A 10,199-nucleotide genomic window follows, 5' to 3' on the forward strand; every position below is an offset into this window, starting at 1 on the left:
CAAGGTTATAGTGACATGGTTAGTGGTAATGTTGACATTGTGTGCATAGCGGAAACGAAAATAGATGAGTCTTTCCCGACAGCTCAGTTTTTAATGAACGGATATCACAAACCATATCGTCTTGATATTAGTAATAGAAGTGGTGGGCTTCTAGTATATCTGAAGTCTTCTTTACCAAACCGCCTTTTAACTACATTTACTATACCAACTGGTTTTCAAGCAATACCTTTTAAACTGAATCTTAGAAAGGAAAAGTGGCTTGTAATAAGTATTTATAAATATCCGAATCAAGACAATGAATTATTTTTAGATAATCTTTCAAGTATGATAGATCACTATTCTGTGACCTATGATAATTATCTAGTGATGGGGGATTTTTTAGCCTAAAAAAGATAAAATGGTTGATTTTATGAACTCTCACAATTGGGTTAATCTCATTAAGGGCAACACATGTTTTAAGGGTTCGGGTTCTTGCATTGATTTACTCCTCACAAATCGCAAATTCTTCTTTAAATTTACAAATTCATACGAAACAGGTTTCAGTGATTGTCATCACATGATATATACTATTCTTAAATCTACCTTCGAAAAGGAGGAACCAAAAATTATTAATTATCGAAGCTATAAAAGTTTTATTAAAGAAGATTTTCAGGTTGAACTACAAAATGCTTTAAAGAATAATGTAGATAAATGGGAAACCTTTCAAAAAACATTTGTAAATGTATTGAACAAACACGCTCCAAGAAAGAAAAAGGTCATACGAGGAAACCAAAAGCCCCACTTCAATAAAAATCTTCGTAAGGCGATAATGAAACGTTGTATGCTAAAACGACGGGCAATTAAAACTGGAAAGCCAGAAGACGTATCCATCTACAAAAGACACCGAAACTACGTCACTAAACTTAACAAAGAAATTAAAACTGAATTTATGAATACACTCCCCATTAAGAAAAATACAAAACCGTGGTATGTAAACCTTATTTTTCAAATAAGCATGCAGCTGGATACAGCAGCAATATTATATTAATTGAACAAGGAAACATAATGACTAAATCAAATGATATTGCAAAAACATTTAATTGTTACTTTGGAAATATTGTAAGTTCTTTAAATTTATACAACTGGCCGGGTGAAAACTTTGAGGATGACCTTGACATAATAGATAACATAATTAACAAATTTAAATTTCATCCAAGCGTCCTGGCCATTAAACAAAATACAATAATTAATGGAATCTTTACTTTTAAAAAAGTATCTTTAGATGACATTAAAAGGACTATTAAAAACTTACTTACAAACAAAGCTTCTAGTGGGGAAATTCCCGTTAAAATTCTTAAAGAAAGTGAGGGTGCTTTTAAACAACTACTCAATTACATTAACAAATCGTTTGATAATAATGAATTCCCAGACATATTGAAAGAGGCTGATGTATCACCTGTACATAAGAAAGTTAACACCACAGATAAAAAGAATTACCGACGTATAAGTGTTTTACCATTACTATCTAAGGTATTCGAAAAATTAATCTATGAACAACTTAATACGTACATGCAACAGTATCTACGCAAATTACTATGCGGATTCAGGAAATCACATGCAACTCAACACGCTGTATATAGATTAATTCAAGCATGGCAAAAAGAACTTGACAATGGTGGTTTTGTAGGGTCAGTACTAATGGACCTTTCTAAAGCTTATGACTGCCTATCACACGATCTCCTGATTGCAAAGCTTGCTGCTTACGGTATCAGCACAAATAGTCTAAAATTACTTTTAAATTGTCTCACGTCCCGTAAACAAAGAGTTAAAATAGGCTCATCATTTAGTGAATGGCTTGAGATTATTTGTGGTGTTCCCCAAGGTTCCATTTTAGGACCACTCCTATTTAACATCATTATTAATGACTTGTTTTTTGTTATTGTAGAATCAGAGGTATGTAATTTTGCCGACGACAATACATTGTATGCATGTGGTTTGAAGTTGCCTACTGTACTAAATTCATTAACTGTTGATACACAAAATATGCTACATTGGTTTAAAATCAACTCACTAAAAGCCAACCCAACCAAATTTCAATTTATAATACTAGGTAAAAAAACAAGAGATAAAATCACTCTACCACTTGAATCAGTTACTTTAAATGAGTCTGATCACGTTACACTCCTAGGTATTCAAATTGACAATAAATTAAACTTCAATCAACATATAAACAACTTGTACTCGAAGGCAAACTTTAAACTTCATGCATTACGAAGACTACGACCTTATTTATCGCAACCCAAAGCAAAAATACTCAGCTCAAGCTTTATACAGAGTCAATTTAAATATGCACCCCTTATTTGGATGTTCTGCAGTAAAACTGCATATAGTAAAATAGAGCGAGTACATTATAAAACATTGAAGGCTGTATACGATATAGTGAAAGCTGACTATATTGACATTTTAGAAAAATACAAGGACAAATCCATCCACCAACGCCACTTAAAAACTTTAGCAATAGAGGTGTTTAAAAGCATTAAGAATCTGAACCCAGAATTCATGTGGTGCTTATTTAGTTTTAACACATACCAATGTGAGCATAACCTCCGGAGAGGCCCTTCTTTGACTTTACCTAAAGCTAAAACCACTACCTATGGTACAAATTCCATCTTGTATCAAAGTTGTTGGATATGGAATAATCTTCCCCGTGAAATTAAAAATAGTTCAACCATTGAAGAGTTTACGGTTAAAATAGCCTGCCAGGATTCTATTTTATGTAATTGTAAAATATGTAAAAAAAATTGATGAAAAAAAAAGTGTAAAATATGAATTGTAAACTTTAATTTATCTTTGCCCAGAATGTTATTTTTCATTATTATTATTATTATTATTATTATTATTATTATTATTTGTTACGTTAGTTGGTTTTTATTAGCGAAAGCTATCTTGTAAATTTGACCAACGTTAAATAAAGAAACATACATACATACATAATCGTACCAACATGTATTTAGCGACATTCTTCCGCTATTACTAGGTTGCATCGCTTTTAACAGTGAAACGATTGACTGTGGGACTTAATTGAACTGATTTTGGACTGTGACCTTATAAATGTGACAAGTGAGACAACTGGACTCCAAGAAATAACATTCTTCTTAACTTGACATGATTGCCGGAACTCTGCGATTACACTTGGCCCTGTGGTAGCGCTTTATTTAAAAATTTAGATAAATAAGTCATTCTTTACTGTGGGACTAATCCTAGACGTTAGCGCGCGCTGAAAAAAGAGAGACAGTTTCAAAAACTACATTTCATTGACTTTCTAACGCTATACGTCCGTTTCAATTACAACGTTCGCGTCACATATTCGTACCAACATGTATATAGCAATATTTTCCTGATATTACTAGGTTGCATCGCTTTTAACAGTGAAACGATTGACTGTGGGATTCAATTGAACTGATTTTGGACTATGACCTTATAAATGTGATGAATGAGACAATTGGACTCCTAGGAAAAACATTCTTCTTAATTTGACATGATTGCTGGAACTCAGCGAATATACTCGTCGCAGTGGTAGCGCTTCATTTAAAAACTTAGATAAATAAGCCGTTTTTTACTGTGGGACCAATCCTAGCCGTTATCGCGCGCTTAATAAATAGGAACAGTTTCAAAAACTACATTTCATTGACTTTCTAACAGTAGCAATCCGTTTGGGTTACAACAGTTGCGTCACAAATCCGTACCAAAATGTATTTAGCGATATTGTTCCGATATTACTTAGTTATATCGCTTTTACCAGTGAAACGAGTGACTCTGCGACTTACTTGAAGTAACTTTGGACTGTGACTTTATAAATGTGATAAATGAGCCACTTGGACCGAAAGAAATAACATTCTTCTTAATTTGACATGATTGCCGGAACTCAGCGATTACACTGGGCGCTGTGGTAGCGCTTCATTTAAAAATTTAGAAAAATAAGTCATTTTTTACTGTGGGACCAATCCTAGCCGTTATCGCGCGCTGAAGAAATAGAGACAGTTTTAAACACTACATTTCAATTGCTTTCAAACGGTATCAGTCCGTTTGAGTTACGACGGTTGGGTGACATATTCGTACCAACATGTATTTAGCGATATTTTTCTGATATTACTAGGTTGCATCGCTTTCAACAGTGAAACAATTGATTGTGGGACTTAATTGAACCTACTCTGGACAGTGACCTTATAAATGTGATAAATGAGACAGTTGGACTCCAAACTATAACATTCTTCTTAATTTGACATGATTGCTGGAATTCAGCGGTTACCCTAAGCTCTGTGGTAGCGCTTTATTTAAAAATTTAGATAAGTAAGTCTTTTTTAACTTTGGGACCAATCCTGGCAGTTACCACGCGCTTAATAATTTGGAACTGTTTCAAAAACTACATTTCATTGACATTCTAACAGTATCAATCCGTTTGAGTTACAACGGTTGCGTCACATACTCGTACCAACGTGTATTTACCGATATTTTTCTGATATTACTAGGTTGTATCGCTTTTAACATTGAAACGATTGCATGTGGGACTTAATTGAACTAACTATGGATTGTGACCTGATAAATGTGATAAATGAGACAATTGGACTACAAGGAAAAACATTCTTCTTAATTTGATATGATTGGTGGAATTCAGCGATTACACTGGGCGCTGTGGTAGCGCTTCATTTAAAAATTTAGATAACTAAATTATTTTTACTGTGGGACCAATCCTAGCCGTTAGCGCGCGCTGAATAAATAGGAACAGTTTCAAAAACTACATTTCATTGACTTTCTAACGGTATAAATCCGTTTGACTTACAACGGTTGCATCACATATTCGTTCAAACATGTATTTAGCGATATTATTCGGATATTACTAGGTTGCATTGCTTTTAACAGTGAAGCGATTGACTGTGGGACTTAATTTAACTGGTTCTTGTCTTTGATCTTAGCAATGTGATAAATGAGACAATTGGACTCCAAGAAATAACATTCTTCTTAACTCTACATGATTGCCGGAACTCAGCGATTACACTGGACCCTATGGTGGCACTCCATTTAAAAATTTAGATAAATAAGTCATTTTTACTGTGGGACAAATCCTAGCCGTTAGCGCGCGCTGAAGAAATAGAGACAGTTTCAAAAACCCCATTTCATTGACGTTCTAACGGTATCAATCCCTTTCAATTACAACGGTTGCGTCACATATTCATGCAAACATGTATTTAGTGATTTTTTTCCGATATTACTAAGTTGTATCGCCTTTAACAGTGAAACGATTGACTGTGGGACTTAATTGAACTGATTCTGGACTGTGACCTTATGAATGTGATAAATGAGCGAATTGGACTCCAAGGAAAAACATTCTTCTTAACTCTACATGATTGCCGGAACACAGCGATTACACTGGACCCTATGGTAGCACTCCATTTAAAAATTTAGATAAATAAGTCATTTTTACTGTGGGACCAATCCTAGCCGTTATCGCGCGCTGAAAAAATAGAGACAGTTTTAAAAACTACATTTCAATGACTTTCTAACGGTGTCAGTCCGTTTGAATAACAACGGTTGGGTGCCATATTCGTACCAACATGTTTTTAGCAATATTTTTCTGATATTACTAAGTTGTATCGCTTTTAACAGTGAAACGATTGACTGTGGGACTTAATTGAACTGATTCTAGACTGTGACCTTATGAATGCGAATTGAGCGAATTGGACTCCAAGGAAAAAAATTCTTCTTAATTTGACATTATTGCTGAAATTCGGCGATTACACTGGACCCTGTGGTGGCGTTTCATTTAAAAATTTAGATAAATAAGTCATTTTTTACTCTGGGTCCAATCCTAGCCGTTAGCGCGCGCTGAAGAAAGAGAGACAGTTTCAAAAGCTAAATTTCATTGACTTTCTAACGGTATCAGTCCGTTTCAACTACAACGGTTGCGTCACATATTCGTACCAACATGTATTTAGTGATATTTCTCTGACATTACTAGGTTGCATTGCTTCTAACATTGAAACGATTGACTGTGGGATTAAAGTTAACTGGTTTTTGACTTTTGATCTTAGCAATGTGATAAATGGGACAATTGGACTCCAACAAATAACATTCTTCTTAACTCTACATGATTGCCGGAACTCAGCGATTACACTGGACCCTATGGTGACACTTCATTTAAAAATTTAGATAAATAAGTCATTTTTACTGTGGGAGAAATCCTAGCCGTTAGCGCGCGCTGAAGAAAGAGAGACAGTTTCAAAAGCTAAATTTCATTGACTTTCTAACGGTATCAGTCCGTTTCAACTACAACAGTTGCGTCACATATTCGTACCAACATGTATTTAGTGATATTTCTCTGACATTACTAGGTTGCATTGCTTCTAACATTGAAACGATTGACTGTGGGATTAAAGTTAACTGGTTTTTGACTTTTGATCTTAGCAATGTGATAAATGGGACAATTGGACTCCAACAAATAACATTCTTTTTAACTCTACATGATTGCCGGAACTCAGCGATTACACTGGACCCTATGGTGACACTTCATTTAAAAATTTAGATAAATAAGTCATTTTTACTGTGGGAGAAATCCTAGCCGTTAGCGCGCGCTGAAGAAATAGAGACAGTTTGAAAAACTCCATTTCATTGACGTTCTAACGGTATCAATCCGTTTCAATTACAGCGGTTGCCTCACATATTCGTGCGAACATGCATTTAGTGATTTTTTTCCGATATTGCTAAGTTGTATCGCTTTTAACAGTGAAACGAATGACTGTGGGACTTAATTGAACTGATTCTAGACTGTGACCTTATGAATGTGATAATTGAGCGAATTGGACTCCAAGGAAAAACATTCTTCTTAATCTGACATCATTGCTGGAATTCAGCGATTACACTGGACCCTGTGGTAGCGTTTCATATAAAAATTTAGATAAATAAGTCATTTTTTACTTTGGGTCCAATCCTAGCCGTTAGCGCGCGCTGAAGAAAGAGAGACAGCTTCAAAAACAACATTTCATTGACTTTCTCACGGTATCAATCCGTTTCAATTACAACGGTTGCGTCATATATTCGTACCAAAATGTATTTATTGATATTGTTCCGATATTACTTAGTTATATCGCTTTTAACAGTGAAACGAGTGACTCTGGGACTTACTTAAAGTAACTTTGGACTGTGACTTTATAAATGTGATAAATGAGCCACTGGGACCGTAAGAAATAACATTCTTCTTAATTTGACATGATTGCCGGGACTCAGCGATTACACTGGACCCTATGGTGGCACTCCATTTAAAAATTTAGATAAATAAGTCATTTTTACTGTGGGACCAATCCTAGCCGTTATCACGTGCTGAAGAAATAGAGACAGTTTTAAAAACTACATTTCAATTGCTTTCAAACGGTATCAGTCCGTTTGAGTTACGACGGTTGGGTGACATATTCGTACCAACATGTATTTAGCGATATTTTTCTGATATTACTAGGTTGCATCGCTTTCAACAGTGAAACAATTGATTGTGGGACTTAATTGAACCTACTCTGGACTGTGACCTTATAAATGTGATAAATGAGACAGTTGGACTCCAAACTATAACATTCCTCTTAATTTGACATGATTGCTGGAATTCAGCGGTTACCCTAAGCTCTGTGGTAGCGCTTTATTTAAAAATTTAGATAAGTAAGTCTTTTTTAACTTTGGGACCAATCCTGGCAGTTACCACGCGCTTAATAATTAGGAACTGTTTCAAAAACTACATTTCATTGACATTCTAACAGTATCAATCCGTTTGAGTTACAACGGTTGCGTCACATACTCGTACCAACGTGTATTTACCGATATTTTTCTGATATTACTAGGTTGTATCGCTTTTAACATTGAAACGATTGCATGAGGGACTTAATTGAACTAACTATGGATTGTGACCTGATAAATGTGATAAATGAGACAATTGGACTACAAGGAAAAACATTCTTCTTAATTTGATATGATTGGTGAAATTCAGCGATTACACTGGGCGCTGTGGTAGCGCTTCATTTAAAAATTTAGATAACTAAATTATTTTTACTGTGGGACCAATCCTAGCCGTTAGTGCGCGCTGAATAAATAGGAACAGTTTCAAAAACTACATTTCATTGACTTTCTAACGGTATAAATCCGTTTGACTTACAACGGTTGCATCACATATTCGTTCAAACATGTATTTAGCGATATTATTCGGATATTACTAGGTTGCATTGCTTTTAACAGGGAAGCGATTGACTGTGGGACTTAATTGAACTGATTTTGGACTGTGACCTTATAAATGTGATAAGTGAGACAACTGGACTCCAAGAAATAACATTCTTCTTAACTTGACATGATTGCCGGAACTTTGCGATTACACTTGGCCCTGTGGTAGCGCTTTATTTAAAAATTTAGATAAATAAGTCATTCTTCACTGTGGGACTAATCCTAGACGTTAGCGCGCGCTGAAAAAAGAGAGACAGTTTCAAAAACTACATTTCATTGACTTTCTAACGCTATACGTCCGTTTCACTTACAACGTTCGCGTCACATATTCGTACCAACATGTATATAGCAATATTTTCCTGATATTACTAGGTTGCATCGCTTTTAACAGTGAAACGATTGACTGTGGGATTCAATTGAACTGATTTTGGACTGTGACCTTATAAATGTGATGAATGAGACAATTGGACTCCTAGGAAAAACATTCTTCTTAATTTGATATGATTGCTGGAACTCAGCGATTATACTCGTCGCAGTAGTAGCGCTTCATTTAAAAACTTAGATAAATAAGCCGTTTTTTACTGTGGGACCAATCCTAGCCGTTATCGCGCGCTTAATAAATAGGAACAGTTTCAAAAACTAGATTTCATTGACTTTCTAACAGTAGCAATTCGTTTGGGTTACAACAGTTGCGTCACAAATCCGTACCAAAATGTATTTAGCGATATTGTTCCGATATTACTTAGTTATATCGCTTTTACCAGTGAAACGAGTGACTCTGGGACTTACTTAAAGTAACTTTGGACTGTGACTTTATAAATGTGATAAATGAGCCACTTGGACCGTAAGAAATAACATTCTTCTTAATTTGACATGATTGCCGGAACTCAGCGATTACACTGGGCGCTGTGGTAGCGCTTCATTTAAAAATTTAGAAAAATAAGTCATTTTTTACTGTTGGACCAATCCTAGCCGTTATCGCGCGCTGAAGAAATAGAGACAGTTTTAAACACTACATTTCAATTGCTTTCAAACGGTATCAGTCCGTTTGAGTTACGACGGTTGGGTGACATATTCGTACCAACATGTATTTAGCGATATTTTTCTGATATTACTAGGTTGCATGGCTTTCAACAGTGAAACAATTGATTGTGGGACTTAATTGAACCTACTCTGGACAGTGACCTTATAAATGTGATAAATGAGACAGTTGGACTCCAAACTATAACATTCTTCTTAATTTGACATGATTGCTGGAATTCAGCGGTTACCCTAAGCTCTGTGGTAGCGCTTTATTTAAAAAATTAGATAAGTAAGTCTTTTTTAACTTTGGGACCAATCCTGGCAGTTACCACGCGCTTAATAATTAGGAACTGTTTCAAAAACTACATTTCATTGACATTCTAACAGTATCAATCCGTTTGAGCTACAACGGTTGCGTCACATACTCGTACCAACGTGTATTTACCGATATTTTTCTGATATTACTAGGTTGTATCGCTTTTAACATTGAAACGATTGCATGTGGGACTTAATTGAACTAACTATGGATTGTGACCTGATAAATGTGATAAATGAGACAATTGGACTACAAGGAAAAACATTCTTCTTAATTTGATATGATTGGTGGAATTTAGCGATTACACTGGGCGCTGTGGTAGCGCTTCATTTAAAAATTTAGATAACTAAATTATTTTTACTGTGGGACCAATCCTAGCCGTTAGCGCGCGCTGAATAAATAGGAACAGTTTCAAAAACTACATTTCATTGACTTTCTAACGGTATAAATCCGTTTGACTTACAACGGTTGCATCACATATTCGTTCAAACATGTATTTAGCGATATTATTCGGATATTACTAGGTTGCATTGCTTTTAACAGTGAAGCGATTGACTGTGGGACTTAATTTAACTGGTTCTTGTCTTTGATCTTAGCAATGTGATAAATGAGACAATTGGACTCCAAG

This window comes from Hydractinia symbiolongicarpus, chromosome 4, assembly GCF_029227915.1.
Source record: "Hydractinia symbiolongicarpus strain clone_291-10 chromosome 4, HSymV2.1, whole genome shotgun sequence".
Taxonomy (NCBI): Eukaryota; Metazoa; Cnidaria; class Hydrozoa; order Anthoathecata; family Hydractiniidae; genus Hydractinia; species Hydractinia symbiolongicarpus.